Source organism: Schistocerca americana, chromosome X (genome assembly GCF_021461395.2).
Source record: "Schistocerca americana isolate TAMUIC-IGC-003095 chromosome X, iqSchAmer2.1, whole genome shotgun sequence".
Taxonomy (NCBI): domain Eukaryota; kingdom Metazoa; phylum Arthropoda; class Insecta; order Orthoptera; family Acrididae; genus Schistocerca; species Schistocerca americana.
Window position 1 is genome coordinate 412,518,916 of NC_060130.1, and position 16,873 is coordinate 412,535,788.

The window sequence follows — 16,873 nt, forward strand, 5'->3', positions numbered from 1 at the left end:
CGTCTATGCACGGGGAAGTCAGCGCTCGTGCAGTCGCACGTCGCATCGGCATTCCATACACTACTGTTTGGTTGGCACTGAGGCGTACCCTCCGATGCTATCCGTACAAAATCCATCGGTATCATGAACTGTTACCTGGCGATTTAGTGAAGCGGAGGGCATTTGCGGTGTGGGCGTTTCAAAAGATGGCGGAAGATGACGATTGGTTGAGTAACGTGTTGTGGACCGACGACGCTCATTTCACGCTCCGAGGATCTGTCAACGCCAACAACTGCAGAATTTTGGCTACCGAATATCCTAGAACTGTGGTGGAAACTCCATTGCATGACGAGAAAATCACGGTATGGGTTGCATTTACCACATCTATCGTTATCGAGCCTTTTTTCTTCGAGGAAATGCGTGATTCTGGTTTCGTAATTGCTACCGTGACGGGTGAGAGGTACGCCGATATGTTACAGAATCGCATCATCCCCAGCCTGGCTGATAAACACCTGCTGGAACGTACGATGTCTGCCCGCATCTCGTGGTCGTGCGGTAGCGTTCTCGCTTCCCACGCCCGGGTTCCCGGGTTCGATTCCCGGCGGGGTCAGGGATTTTCTCTGCCTCGTGATGGTTGGGTGTTGTGTGCTGTCCTTAGGTTAGTTAGGTTTAAGTAGTTCTAAGTTCTAGGGGACTGATGACCATAGATGTTAAGTCCCATAGTGCTCAGAGCCATTTGAACCATTTTTCGTACGATGTCTATGCAGGATGGCGCTCCACCCCATATTGCTGAAAGATCTCTTGCGCGCGTCGTTTGGTGATGATCGTGTGCTCAGCCACCACTTTCGTCATGCTTGGCCTCCCAGGTCCCCAGACCTCAGTCCGTGCGATTATTGGCTTTGGGGTTACCTGAAGTCGCAAGTGTATCGTGATCGACCGACCTCTCTAGGGACGCTGAAAGACAATATCCGACGCCAATGCCTCACCATAACTCCGGACATGCTTTACAGCGCTGTTCACAACATTATTCCTCGACTACAGCTATCGTTGAGGAATGATGGAGGACATATTGAGCATTTCCTGTAAAGAACATCATCTTTGCCTTGTCTTACCTTCTTATGCTAATTATTGCTATTCTGATCAGATGAAGCGCCATCTGTCGGACATTTTTTGAACTTTTGGAATTTTTTGGTTCTAATAAAACCCCATGTCAATCAAAGCATGTGTGTCAATTTGTACCTCTCTATCTACATTATTCAGTTCTACATTATTCAGTTTTCAAATTTATACTGACTTTTTGATCACCCGGTATGTTTCTTATCTCACTTACTAATCAGAAATATCTTCCTACGTTTCTATTGACAACTGTTGTTCATCAATGCTATGACAATCTCATAATCACTGATCCCTTGTTCGGCGACACTTGAATCGAAAAATTCTGGCCTGATTATAACAAGGAGATCTACGACGGAACCCTCACGAGTTAGTACTTAGTTTAACTACTGAAGGTAATTTTCGGATAACGCATATCACACAAATCTCTGTCCCTATAAACCACCTTAATACTTTTGAGTCCTCAGTCTGCAGCTGGTAATATGAAAGTTTCCCTTAATACAATAACATTAGCAGGAAGGTCGCGCCCTTCTCCAAGTTTTCCCTGAGACGTCCGCCACTGTGGCTCATGACGCAGGGGGAGGGGGGCTATAAAAATACGCGATTATCATTCACGTTTAACACTTATCTAAACCTAATTATTTTGCATCTGAAATCTGCACTAACCTCACTAGGTATTATTGCAATATTAACGACTACGAAAACGCCTCCATCACCGACTGTCACCTCTGCAATATGCATCCCTATCACAATTTAAACTTCCATTAGGATTCTTTTCTGGTATCGCCTAACTTTCTACTTCTAGACTTATGTGAGCTTTATTACGTTTAAATGTCGTGCTAGTTCTGAGACCATTTCACGGGCGCTTCTGCAATCAACTAATACTACGACGTTTGAAAAAGGTTCATCCGGTTTCATAATTCTGTATATTGTACGTGAACTTTGGGATAAATATTGCATCAAAACAAAAAGCTTAGGTTAGCGCCTGTTATAAGTTGGTGGTTCATGTGATTGCCGGCAGGGGCGGTAGCAAGGGGTGAGGCTATGGGGGCTATATTCCCCCCCCCCCCCCTCCACCATCGAGTATCATATTACACTGGATAGAATGACTTCAAAAATCAGCGAATATATTACTCCAACAGATTCAATCATATTTTTAATTATTATGTAGCATATAGGTTGCAATGTATTCCAAACACATTTTAACAAAAGAATAAGAGCGAAAAATAGCTTACTACCTAAACCAATAAATATCATCTAACTTAAAATAGGCGTCTTATTATTTATTAATTCACATTTTTTACCTTGAACTCCAAAACAAAAGCTACTTTAAGCAACACCAAATTTTACCGATTTGTCGGTAGAGAACCCCAACTCTCCTTTTGTTAAGCCATATTCCATTCCCCCAAACCCCTCCCCCCCCCCCCCCACCCCCGTTAGCCCCCCTCCGCCCCTTGACCGACTTCTAGTATCGCACCTGATTGCCGGTAGAGGTCTCTCCAGCGCAGCTACCTCGCTCGCTCTCTTGTTGGTCACCAATTGTGTCGAGATGATGTTTTTGTTTTTGAAACTACTTCTACATTAACAATTTCTTTGTCTGATCTGCAATAACGAATGCTACCTTCAGTTACTAATGGGGCTGATATTCTACGCCCTCCGAAATTAATACGTAATTTTTATCGAGCCATTACTGAGGTTTCCGTAACCTAGAATACCAACGTCAGTTTACACTTTATTTGCTGACCTACTAAACGCTTCCTGTGTGTAGTGCAAGCCAGACTTTTTAAAGGGGTCGGAGGGTCCTAAATTCTTTAGCTGACAGCGAAAGTCCAGACATCTTCATCCAAGATCGTCACAGAAACGTTCAAGCCACTGGATTAATCGCTCCACTCGGCTCCAAAACAAAGCTGGGAAACGCAAGATTAGTTTCTAACCCACCTTCGGAGGTAGGTATCTTCACAAGTTCAGTCAGCCGTCTTTAGAAAACGATTATGGCCTCTGAATCCAGATGGCAGGCACCATTCGTGCCGACATGAGCCAAGATTTGCAGTTGGCTGCAAGCAGCGCACTTAATAGTTACTGGAAAAGCGCCCTCTATGTCTCTAATGAGAGCTCCAGGCAGACGTAACGATGGTGTTTTCCCGATAGACTCAATTGCCTTACTTTCCCAGCTTTGGAAGTCTCGATGACACACCCAACTTATTCTCTTGTGCAGACCTTGCCAGAAGACTGGCCGCAATCACAACAGACAAGGCGTCCTGTGCTGGCTCAAATCTACTATCAGCAATAGGCAGACCTTAAATCTGTTTTAAGACGTGAGGGGATAACCGTGCGGCCAGTAAGTACTTTCGCTTTCCATCAGAGATTCGCGAAATCGGTGATCCCAAGTGGCTGTGCGGGGATCAGAGGATCCACGGGTTTCGTCTCGGTCGCTTCAATGCCTCCGCAGTCCAGGGGAGCAGCCCCAGACCTGTCCACCGTGGTCAACGCAGGTTCCAGCTGTTTCCAGGGAGTGGCCAGTTCCCCCCTTAATCGAGACACAACAGAAACTGTCCCTATCCATCTTTATCTGCGTTCAACGGTACAACGAAAGATAATCACCTAACCGAAACAATCGCACGATACAATTTGACTACTGGTGCTGGTTATCAATCACGTGTCAACAACTGGAGGACTGCTGACTTTTTGCAGCTAGTTCAAATTGAGTCGGTAGTGGGGCGTTTTGGCAGCTTGACATAGCATTGCAAAGACAGATAATTCGCAACGATTAGACTTTAACAGCACAACACAACAATAAATAAAAAGATTCAAAGCAGAAACATACAATAAAACGATTAGCCCAGGCTCTCTGTGCAGACTAATTACTGCTGCTACTGCTGCTGCTGCTCACGCCAAGGACTAGAGTATTACGCTACGAAGTCAGCTCATGCGACACTACCGCTCGAAAAACACGCGAGCACCTTGGCAAAATTAATAAATATTTCTCATTACAGACAGACGGCTATTATTCACAGGAGAACGTTAGAAAATGAATAAACTAAACGCTGAACAGAAACTTCGTACAGATGTTGCTAGTGTCTGCTCGCTACCAAAAATGGTTCAAATGGCTCTGAGCACTATGGGACTCAACTGCTGAGGTCACCAGTCCCCTAGAACTTAGAACTAGTTAAACCTAACTAACCTAAGGACATCACAAACATCCATGCCCGAGGCAGCTCGCTACCGCTAGACTGTTACTATAGTTTCAAAAACGCCAAAAATATACAGCAAACTCCGAACGTCAAAAACATTGTGTGAACATTATTTTCAAAAGTATTGTTTGACAAATGTTACAGCTGCAATAACACAATATTCTATAATTATCGTTTTGGAAACAGTGATTTAGGATTAGGCGAGTTTTGGAAACCTCATCTGACTTTGTATTATATCGGCGTGGGGATAAAGTGTGCATAGGAATAGTTCTTTGTTGCACATAAAATAAACATGTACGTTCAGAATTCAAGTTTAAGAAAAAAGTGAATTTAACTGATTGTACAACCCTGTGCTTTTATGTTCAGCAATCGCTTTAAACCCTGTAATTATTACTATGCTATCATTATTTATATTCACTAATGGAAGGCTGGTTTTATACACTACAGAATAACATGTCCTTTGCTCAAGACACTTAAGTTCGGGTAATGTCGGAGCTATTGGTGTAAACAAGAGGGTACTGCTCGAAAGTGCGACAGGCGTTTAAAAGGAAAAGGAATTATGGTACCATGTTTAGACTTTATTGGAGATAGCACATTAATATAACGCAACTTTTTTTATTTCAAAATACGGTTAACATGTCCTCTTATTTTCCATGCGCTTTGTGGAGGTCCTTTAGTTTTTGTTGCACCAAGGGCCCCGACCGACCTAAATGCTCTACTCGATAGGTGTAATTGAACCACTCATCGGCGATGCTTCTAGCCAGGAACAAATTAATGATGTAAAAGAAAGGAACTTAATTATAGTTAAGAAACTGAATTATAGTTAAGCAATTGTCCCTTAAATGGGGAGTGACCAGAACAAGATACACCACGTGTTTGTAGAAAACGTCTTGTGCAGTATGCCTTCTTGACAACCAGGAGTCATAATCTTATGTGATCCGTCGAATATGACAGTAAAAGACCATTCCCATGACTCACTTGACCAAGACACATGTTCTGGTCCTCTCTAATTCAATAAAATGATCACGAACAAAATTTGCAGAAGAAATGAATTCTAGAGTTTAATGTTCGATCGACATCGAAGTTGCTGGAACGAGAACACTATCGTGGGTGGACAAGAACAGTGAAAAATATCAGCAGTGTCTTATGTCGAGAAGCAACGGAAAACCTGAATTACACCACTGACAATTAAAATTGCTACACCATGAAGATGACGTGCTACAGACGCGAAATTTAACCGACAGGAAGAAGATGCTGTGATATGCAAATGATTAGCTTTTCAGAGCATTCACACAAGGTTGGCGCCGGTGGCGACACCTACAGTGTGCTGACACGAGGAAAGTTTCCAACCGATTTCTCATACACAAACAGCAGTTGACCGGCGTTGCCTGGTGAAACGTTGTTGCGATGCCTCGTGTAAGGAGGAGAAATGCGTACCATCACGTTTCCGATAAAGGTCGGATTGTAGCCTATCGCGATTGCGGTTTATTGTATCGCGACATTGCCGCTCGCGTTGGTCGAGATCCAGTGACTGTTAGCAGAATATGGAATCGGTGGGGTCAGGAGGGTAATACGGAACGCCGTGCTGGATCCCAACGGCCTCTTATTACTAGCAGTCGAGATGACAGGTATCTTATCCGCATGGCTGTAACGGATCGTGCAGCCACGTCTCGATCCCTGAGTCAACAGATGGGGACGTTTGCAAGACAATAGCCATCTGCACGAACAGATCGACGATGTTTGCACCAGAATGGACTATCAGCTCGGAGACCATGGCTGCGGTTACCCTTGACGCTGAATCACAGACAGGAGCGCCTGCGATGGTGTACTCAACGACGAACCTGGGTGCACGAATGGCAAAACGTCATTTTATCGGATTAATCCAGGTTCTGTTTACAGCATCATGATGGTCGCATCCATGTTTGGCGACATCGCGGTGAACGCACATTGGAAGCATGTGTTCGTCATCGCCATACTGGCGTATCACCCTGCGTGATGGTATGGGGTGCCATTGGTTACACGTCTCGGCCACCTCTTGTTCGCATTGACGGCACTTTGAACAGTGGACGTTACATTTCAGATGTGTTACAACCCGTGGCTCTACCCTTCATTCGATCCCTGCGATACCCTACATTTCAGCAGGATAATGCACGACCGCGAGTTGCAGGTCCTGTACGGGCCTTTCTGGATACAGAAAATGTTCGACTGCTGCCCTGGTCAGCACATTCTCCAGATCTCTCACCAATTAAAAACGTCTGGTCAATGGTGGCCGAGCAACTCGCTCGTCACAATACGCCAGTCACTAGTCTTGGTTAACTGTGGTATCATGTTGAAGCTGTATAGGCAGCTGTACCTGTACACGCCATCCAAGCTCTGTTTGACTCAATGCCCAGGCGTATCAAGGCCGTTATTACGGCCAGAGCTGGTTGTTCTGGGTACTGATTTCTCAGGATATATGCACCCAAATTGCGTGAAAATGTAATCACATGTCTATTGTAGTATAATATATTTGTCCAATGCATACACGTGTATCATCTGCATTTCTTCTTGGTGTAGCAATGTTAATGGCCAGTAGTGTACAGTAACTAGGACCTCGCTGCTTCCGGATGCAAGTCCAGCGTCGAAACCACTGCATCATCGAACTTGGTACTTGTGTGGAACAATTTCGGAGGAATGGTACTTCCACATGTACATTGTATGAATGCTTACATCATTTATGAAATGAAATTTGTTATGTCTCCAGTACTGAAATTCACTAAAGGGCATTCGTGCTTTTGTTTAGTCAGCGCGAGAACTTCAGAGCCGTGCAGTAGCTTTAGACACATAGATGTACACTATAACGGTTGTAGAAGAAACAACGTTAAGGCAACTTCCCCATCGAAGACTGAACAAAAACTAATCTTGTGAGAGCAAAAGTTTATTTGTCTTTCATAATGCAGGCTATTAGAGAATAAAGAAGGCACAATTTCGTTGATAAATATGCTGTCAAATATACTTTCATGTTTATCGTCTACTTAAGAATATATATTATCCGTATTTTGCAAACAATATTTCTTCGTATTATCAATGATACATATTTCACCTACTTGTATTAGGCATGACCAGTGGTTTTTTTGCTTCCTATTCCTTTCGTGTGCCCATTGGATCCTGTATAAGCGCTGGCTGTACACAGTACATGTTTGCAAAGAAGTGTATGTCACAATTAGGCATTTAACTAGACAACTTTGATTTTGCTAAGCAATGCGTTTAACATTGCTGCTGGGTGAGCTAAAAAATAAAAGAACCATCAGCAAGGTCAAGTTCATTTTACAGCAAAAGCAAGGTTATATCAAGTGAAATGCCTAATTGTGACATAAAGTTAATCGGAAACGTATTTGTGTTCCACTAGTCCATTAGTGTTTACACAAGAGCCTATGGGCACACTTTGCCACTTTCATTTGTTGATGTCATACGGGATAAGATTTTCTGAAGACTCAGATGAGACAGGAAGAATGTCTTTATCTGAAAATCATGCCATCCAGAAAACACAGGGTGTTGATTCACAGACATACATTGTAGTCCATTTTCTTGTTTACGAGACTTGTGGCTGAAAACTTGAACTTTTAAACGGAAGAGATGCATTGAGCCAATTATCTCAAAGTAGAGGAGCGAGTTTTATGTTGTGAGCACATCCTTAGCTATTGCTGAAAACCACTGGCGGTACTTGCACATCCTTAGCTATAGCTGAAAAAAGTTGGCGGTGTTCTAAGTGGCATATGTATTTAACAAGCTTCCACTACAGTGTAAGGTGTTTGACCTCTCAAACTTACATCATTTGCAGGAATATCTCAGTCCGGTTAATTGTGTTACAGGCATGTTATTCACTAAAATGAACATAATAGTTGAGAGTATAGTTCATATATGAGGTGTATGTGGTTGTGCGATTACAATTGCTAGTCTCTATCATTGACTGGGAATAACCAAAGCTGTTCCTGTAAAGAGAGTCCAGAATAGTTTATCTGATGTAGTCATATTGTTTTGCGGTTTCCTAAATTATCCAAGGTGAGTGCTGGAATGGTTGCTACTATTAGGGCATAGCCAACACCTCATCCTCTCCTTCCACATTTTTAAAATTTATGAAATGAGATACCGATCAGCATAAGTATTTGAAAGCCATGAAAATCCATAAGTGGTCTGCCACGACTTTCTGTACAAATGGAGCCAATCCATAAGCCCTCAGTGTGACTAAGGTGCTCTGCGACAGGCAGTTGACCATACCGAAAGTGGTAGCGTACCCAGGACCAAAAGCAGATCTATATGAACAGAAGGACGCTGCAGTTTCTTGGTTGGATAGCTTAGACGTTAATATATAAGGACTACGCCTGCCGCCTATGTCTTTTAATCCAGTCAGCTTCATTAGTGAAGACTTATAGTTCCTTTCATTGTTCTTTTCATTACGTATCGTACTGTTCATTTTAATATTCTTTTTATTGCTGACTTTAATATCCATTCAACTGGTTATATTAATGTACAATTTATTGTTCCCTTTATTGGCCATTTTTGCTAGGCATTCTACAGTCCATTTCGTCACACATTGTGCTGTTCATTTTACAGCATATTTTACGTCTATTTTATAACTAATGTACATAAAACTTGTATTTGTTTCTTAGCTCCTCATCTGGAGTAATTTAAATGTCAATTGCGCCATACGTATCCAAGTGTCTACGCCAAACGATAAATAAAAATAAATAAATAAATTGAGGTAGGTATTTACACTATATGTTTATTATAATCATTATTATTCTACATTCTATATTCCGCAAATCACCTTATGGTGTGTAGCGGAGGATACTTTGTGTACCACTGTTACTTCGTCAGTTTCCTGTTCCAGTCGGGGTTGGTGCTCAGGACGGTGGATTGTTGGCGAGCCACAGTATGAGTCCGAGTCTCTCCAATTCAACGTCCTTTCGCGAGATATACAAAGGAGGAATCAGCATATTGGTCGAATCTTCTACAAAAATGCGCTCACAGAATTTCAATACCAGGCCAAGTTATCCTCTGTAGGAATCAATTTTAATTTCACATACAATGGCCGTGTAAGCCCAGCTCACTCTATTCATCCGTTGGACCCAGAAGACGAGATACCGTCGCCCAGGTTGGTGCCGTGTTCCTTGACTTCTGGAAGCTGTTCGTCACGACTACCAAGCTTCGTGTGTGCTCGTAGATGGAGCTGTTCCATACAGAGAAGTCGCAACGGTAGAAAAATGTAACGAAATGCAGGAAGACCTGCAGAGGATCGAGCTTGGTGCAGAGGCTGGCAGTTGTCACTCAGCATAAGCAAATACAATGTGTTGCAACGCCCATATAGTACAAGGGACAGAAAGTTGGCTGAAGCCAGACGTAAACAGTAATGAAATCCTAAACTCAGATTGGAATGTATACCGCAGAGACAGGCTGGACAGTGAAGGGGGAGGCGTGTTTATAGCGATACGAAGTGCAATAGTATCAAAGGAAATTGACGGAGATCCGAAATGTGAAATGATTTGGGTGAAGGTCACGGTTAAAGCAGGCTCAGACATGGCAATTGGATGTCCCTATAGGCCCCCTGGCTCAGCAGCTGTTGTGGCTGAGCACCTGAAGGGTAATTTGGAAAATATTTCAAGTAGATTTCCCCACCATGTTATAGTTCTGGGTGGAGATTTTAATTTGCCGGATATAGACTGGGAGACTCAAACGTTCATAATGGGTGGCAGGGACAAAGAATCCAGTGAAATTTTTTAAAGTGCTTTATCTGAAAACTACCTTGAGCAGTTAAACAGAGAACTGACTCGTGGCGATAACATCTTAGACCTTCTGGTGACAAACAGACATGAACTACTTGAAACAGTTAACGCAGAACAGGGAATCAGCGATCATAAAGCTGTTACGGCATCGATGATTTCAGCCGTAACCAGAAATATTTAAAAAAGTAGGAAGATTTTTCTGTTTAGCAAAAGTGACAAAAAGCAGATTACAGAGTACCTGACGGCTCAACACAAAAGATTTGTCCCAAGTACAGATAGTGTTGAGGATCAGTGGACAAAATTCAAAACCATCGTAGAGTATGCATTAGATGAGTATGTGCCAAGCAAGATCGTAAGAGATGGAAAAGAGCCACCGTGGTACAACCACCGAGCTAGAAAACTGCTGCGGAAGCAAAGGGAACTTCACAGCAAACATAAACATAGCCAAAGCCTTGCAGACAAACAAAAATTACGCGAAGCGAAATGTAGTGTGAGGAGGGCTATGCGAGAGGCGTTCAATGAATTCGAAAGTAAAGTTCTATGTACTGACTTGGCAGAAAATCGTAAGAAATTTTGGTCTTATGTCAAAGCGGTAGGTGGATAAAAACAAAATGTTCAGACACTCTGTGACCAAAATGGTACTGAAACAGAGGATGACAGACTAAAGGCCGGAATACTAAATGTCTTTTTCCAAAGCTGTTTCACAGAGGGAGACTGCACTGTAGTTCTTTCTCTAGATTGTCGTACAGATGACAAAATGGTAGATATCGAAATAGACGACAGAGGGATAGAGAAACAATTAAAATCGCTCAAATGAGGAAAGGCCGCTGGACCTGACGGGATACCAGTTCGATTTTACACAGAGTACGCGAAGGAACGTGCCCCCTTCTAGCAGCGGTGTACCGTAGGTCTCTAGAAGAGCGTAGCGTTCCAAAGGATTGGAAAAGGGCACAGGTCATCCCCGTTTTCAGGAAGGGACGTCGAACAGATGTGCAGAACTAAAGACCTATATCTCTAACGTCGATCAGTTATAGAATTTTGGAACACACATTATGTTCCAGTATAATGACTTTTCTGGAGACTAGAAATCTACTCTATAGGAATCAGCATGGGTTTCGAAAAAGACGGTCGTGTGAAACCCAGCTCGCGCTATTCGTCCACGAGACTCAGAGGGCCATAGGCACGGGTTCACAAGTAGATGCCGTGTTTCTTGACTTCCACAAGGCGTTCGATACAGTTTCCTATAGTCGTTTCATGAACAAAGTAAGAGCATATGGACTATCAGACCAATTGTGTGATTGGATTGAAGAGTTCCTAGATAACAGAACGCAGCATGTCATTCTCAATGGAGATAAGTCTTCCGAAGTAAGAGTGATTTCAGGTGTGCCGCAGGGGAGTGTCATAGGACCGTTGCTATTCACAATATACATAAGTGACCTTGTGGATGACATCGGAAGTTCACTGAGGCTTTTTGCAGATGATGCTGTAGTGTATCGAGAGGTTGTAACAATGGAAAGTTGTACTGAAATGCAGGAGGATCTGCAGCGAATTGACGCATGGTGCAGGGAATGGCAACTGAATCTCAATGTAGACAAGTGTAATGTGCTGCGAATACATAGAAAGAAAGATCCCTTATTATTTAGCTACAAAATAGCAGGTCAGCAACTGGAAGCAGTTAATTCCATAAATTATCGGGGAGTACGCATTAGGAGTGACTTAAAATGGAATGATCTTATAAAGTTGATCGTCGGTAAAGCAGATGCCAGACTGAGATTCATTGGAAGAATCCTAAGGAAATGCAATCCGAAAACAAAGGAAGTAGGTTACAGTACGCTTGTTCGCCCACTGCTTGAATACTGCTCAGCAGTGTGGGATCCGTACCAGATAGGGTTGATAGAAGAGATAGAGAAGATCCAGCGGAGAGCAGCGCGCTTCGTTACAGGATCATTTAGTATCGCGAAAGCGTTACGGAGATGATAGACAAACTCCAGTGGAAGACTCTACAGGAGAGACGCTCAGTAGCTCGGTATGGGCTTTTGTTATAGTTTCGAGAACATACCTTCACCGAGGAGTCAAGCAGTATATTGCTCCCTTCTACATATGTCTCACGAAGAGACCATGAGGATAAAATCAGAGAGATTAGAGCCCACACTGAAGCATACCGACAATCCTTCTTTCCACGAATAATACAAGACTGGAATAGAAGGGAGAACCGGTAGAGGTACTCAGGGTACCCTCCGCCACACACCGTCAGGTGGCTTGCGGAGTATGGATGTTGATGTAAATGTAGATAAACGGAAAGACCCATAATTCTATCATTACACGATGACCAAAAAAGCATTGGAAACTTGGAAACAGTCACACCCATTAAATTCCTGGCAGTATGCTTACGAAGCGATTTATAGCGGAACGATCACATAAAACCAATCGCAGGGAAGACAGATGCCAGACCGAGATTCACTGGATGAACCCTCATGAAGTCTAATCTGCTCACTATGGAGGTAGCTGACGAATTCCTTCGACCAATACTCGAATATTTCACGTCTACATCTACATCTATATCCATACTCCGCAAGCCACGTGACGGTGTGTGGTGGAGGGTACCTTGAGCACCTCTATCGGTTCTCGCTTCTATTCCAGTCTCATATTGTTCGTGGAAACAAGGATTTTCGGTATGCCTCTGTGTGGGCTCTAATCTCTCTGATTTTATCCTCATGGTCTCTTCGCGAGATATACGTAGGAGGGAGCAATATACTGCTTGACTCCTCGGTGAAGGTATGTTCTCGAAACTTCAACAAAAGCCCGTACCAAGCTACTGAGGGTCTCTCCTGTAGAGTCTTCCACTGGAGTTTATCTATCATCTCCGTAACGCTTTCGTGGTTATTAAATGATCCTGTAACGGAGCGCGCTGCTCTCCGTTGGATCTTCTCCATCTCTTCTATCAACCCTATCTGGTACGGATCCCACACTGCTGAGCAGTATTCAAGCATTGGGCGAACAAGCGTACTGCAACCCACTTCCTTTGTTTTCGGATTGCATTTCCTTAGGATTCTTCCAATGAATCTCAGTCTGGCATCTGCTTTACCGACGATCAACTTTATATGATCATTCCATTTTAAATCACTCCTAATGCTTACTCCCAGATAATTTATGGAATTAACTGCTTCCAGTTGCTGACCTGCTATATTGTAGCTAAATAATAAGGGATCTTTCTTTCTATGTATTCGCAGCACATTACACTTGTCTACATTGAGATTCAGTTGCCATTCCCTGCACCATGCGTAAATTCGCTGCAGATCCTCCTGCATTTCAGTACAATTTTCCATTGTTACAACCTCTTGATATACCACAGCATCGTCTGCAAAAAGCCTCAGTGAACTTCCGATGTCATCCACAAGGTCATTTATGTATATTGTGAATAGCAACGGTCCTACGACACTCCCCTGCGGCACACCTGGAATCATTCTTACTTCGTAAGACTTCTCTCCATTCACTATGACATGCTGCGTTCTGTTATCTAGGAACTCTCCAATCCAATCACACAATTGGTCTGATAGTCCATATGCTCTTACTTTGTCCATTAAACGACTGGGGGGAACTGTATCGAACGCCTTGCGGAAGTCGAGAAACACGGCATCTACCTGGGAGCCCGTGTCTATGGCCCTCTTAGTCTCGTGGACGAATAGCGCGAGCTGGGTTTCACACGACCGTCTTTTTCGAAAGCCATGCTGATTCCTACAGAGTATATTTCTAGTCTCCAGAAAAGTCATTATACTCGAACATAATACGTGTTCCAAAATTCTATAACTGATAGACGTTAGAGATATAGGTACCACAACGGATGGATAGAGGAAATAAAGAAGATCCATAGACTGCCCAACTAAGGAAAAATAATTACATACATAAATAAGAGCAAAATAGTATTTCACAAACTCACCCTCTGCACACCGGCGCAACCTTAGAGACTTCCAAACAGCTGAGACCTGGATAGCCGCTGAGGAGAAGGCCGTCGACTAGGACGCTGCGGCGTGTGACGGGCGACTGTAGCGAGCGTGGCTGCGCGCAGCTGAGGCCAGGGTCACGTCGAGCCGGACCCGTCAGACGGCTCCCGCTGACCTACCGTCTGGCCTGCATCTGCCGCCTCGGCACCCCTCATTTCCTGCTCCGCTAACTCGACCACCGTCGTGCACGCACTCCTGACCGTTTCCCAGCTACCATTTACGTCCCCACTTATGATTGCTGGCCTTGTTGTTTGAAGAAAGTGTCTCTAACCGGACTGGACGCATTACCTTGTTTCTCCGTGTCTTTTCCTTGCTTTCCGTCTGCCCTATTTAGCGTGTTTTCCAGCTATTATACAAGAATTTCGTATTGAACACGAACTAATTCTTCCCAGGCCAACTTATGATTTAAAGTTTTCGTTAAACTTATCAGTTATGGATATTGTTGACACAGTGACCGTATATTAATTGAATAGAAATTACAGATTCCTACGACCAGTCACTTATGAAATAACGTCTGTTAGCAGCAGCTGTTCTCGGATGTCAGTACTTTTGTTATGATGAGTGATGGTTAGTAAGTAAGGTAGACCATGTTAATAACTTGAATGCGAAAGGAACACTACGTCTTCATTACTAAATCGCTGAAAATATTTTGATGAAATTTGGTATGGAGATAGCTTAAACACTGAGGAAAAACATAGACTACTTTAGAAAGAAAAAAAGAAAAAATCGATCCCTAAAAGGTGGCAGAGGGGAGAGGAACTTCTTTTTTTACATCAGTGAACACAAACCGTGTCAACAAATTTTTAAAACAATCTTCTCCTCCTTTTTTAAAATTGAGTAGTTTTGCTAACCTTTTTGAGTATTATTGATATCTTTAAATATGGTATACGCGAATGGGATGTAGGCGACGCTTGCGCGGAGCTCAGTGACTTGGTGAGTTTATAGACTATTTCGTAACAGTGTGATACCAATGTTTACTCTTGAGCGCATTTTTTGAAATTTTAAAAAGAATTGCAACAACACCTACCTACACAATTTTTCAGCGATATATTGTGAAGATACAATAATAAAATCCGATGGCAAGCTCTAGAACCGTATCGAAAACTATTAAATTGCGAAAGGTTTAGGGAACATATTAACGTAATTTATTTCACGATATCCTTCGCAACCAACTAATTTCTCCAGTACGTTGAGTCTATTTTCGGCTTTCTCAGCAGCTCTGTTTACGTTTGTCACCCAATTTGATTTTTGATCCCTAAATAACCCTAAATATTTGGGCGAGGTTTCACAACGCTCGAAACAGACAAGATACTCCTACACGACAGTGTTGACCATGGTCTTCAATTTGTACGAAAATATTGCAATATGGGAACGGGAAATGGGAAAACTGCTCTCCGCAGTGACCCTCGTTTCGTGCTACGAAGGACCGACAAAAGCACATAGATAAGTCCCAGATACCCGAAATAGCCTCCGACGAACAATTATGAACTAAATAATTGCTATTGGTGAATTTTATTGGCTGAGAGGTAATATTTGGCGTAATCTAGGACCAGTGACATCCAGCAACTAAAATGCAAATGTTCAAATGTGTGTGAAATCCTATGAGACACACACATCTATGCCCTAGGGAGGACTCTAACCTCCGCCTGGACCAGCCGCACAGTCCACGACTGCAGCGCCTGAGACCGCTCGGCCAATCCCGCGCGACAAAAACTAAAATGCGAACGTCAGTTTTTCGTAGGTCTGTGTAAATGAAGTATATCCGACCATGACGTTTATTTTCCCTAAGAAGGTACGTACTGTTATCTAATAACGGTGCAACGCGTCACGTGATCACTTTTTATGGTGTGAGAACCGTTTCAGAAAAGCGACAGTGATTGCAGCATTCTTGCTAGACTAACAGTTCATCTCTTCTAAATCCACAGAGTTATTTCTGAAAAGACGTAGATAATCAAGAATACTATATTGAGTCACGACGTCACAATCTAAGGAATGCTGAAATGGATTTAAGACTCACGATGCCGTCCAAGGAGGAATGGTCGATATTTAGGAATGTGACAGAACGATCATTTGAAGGAAAAAAACTTCACATGGGCATATGCCCTATTCCTAATGGCTACCGGAACAGAAAATATTTGTGTATACTACTATTTATTTTCTGTATTATTCGATACTTTGTCAGGTTTTCACAGCAGTTAGTAAACATTACTCGATACGTTGTCAGGTTTACACAGCAGTCAGTAATCATCACAACATGCGTTTTACAACGTATCAAATGAAAAATACGTATTTCTAACGCATTCACCTCTCTGCATTAGCAGTTCGCAAATAAATGTTCGAATATCGCAGCGTAAACTTCAATGCATTTGCACTCTTGGAAGTTCATGTCATATTGCTTATTTGAGTGCCTCTCCATGTTCCCTAATCATGGCAGCAGCGTGCATGATGCAGCCAAGTATTTCACAAAACATTTGTACACCTCAGACTTCATCCGACCTCATAAACATAGAAGTAATGGAGTAAGGTCTGGCGATCTTGGTGTCCATACAACTGTGCTACCACGACCGATCCAGTGATTACGGTAGGGTGCTCGCCACTAGCCAAAAAATAAATGTATACTAAATGTATTTCATCTCGGGAACCATTAGGAATGGGACGTGTGTCCATATGAAGTTGTTTGTTTCAAATGAGCCTGGGACACTCTGCATGCCTGTACATTCGAGCTCATAAGCCTTCATATGATGGGTCGCTGACATTACATAGGAGACCACATCAATTCTTCCTGCTATGCTAGTCACAGGCTACGTAAGAAAATAATGAGTGACTT

At 42.9% G+C, this 16,873-nt stretch overlaps 1 protein-coding gene across 1 annotated transcript in view; it reads right to left on the minus strand.

The window, feature by feature from the left end:
- The window catches only part of LOC124556749, a 249,137-nt gene extending 235,057 nt beyond the window's left edge, over positions 1 to 14,080 (minus strand). The window contains exon 1 of the mRNA XM_047130744.1: positions 13,983 to 14,080. The gene's annotated coding sequence lies outside the window, so the exon portion shown is untranslated. The remainder of the gene's footprint in view (positions 1 to 13,982) is intronic.
- Positions 14,081 to 16,873: the final 2,793 nt, after the last annotated feature.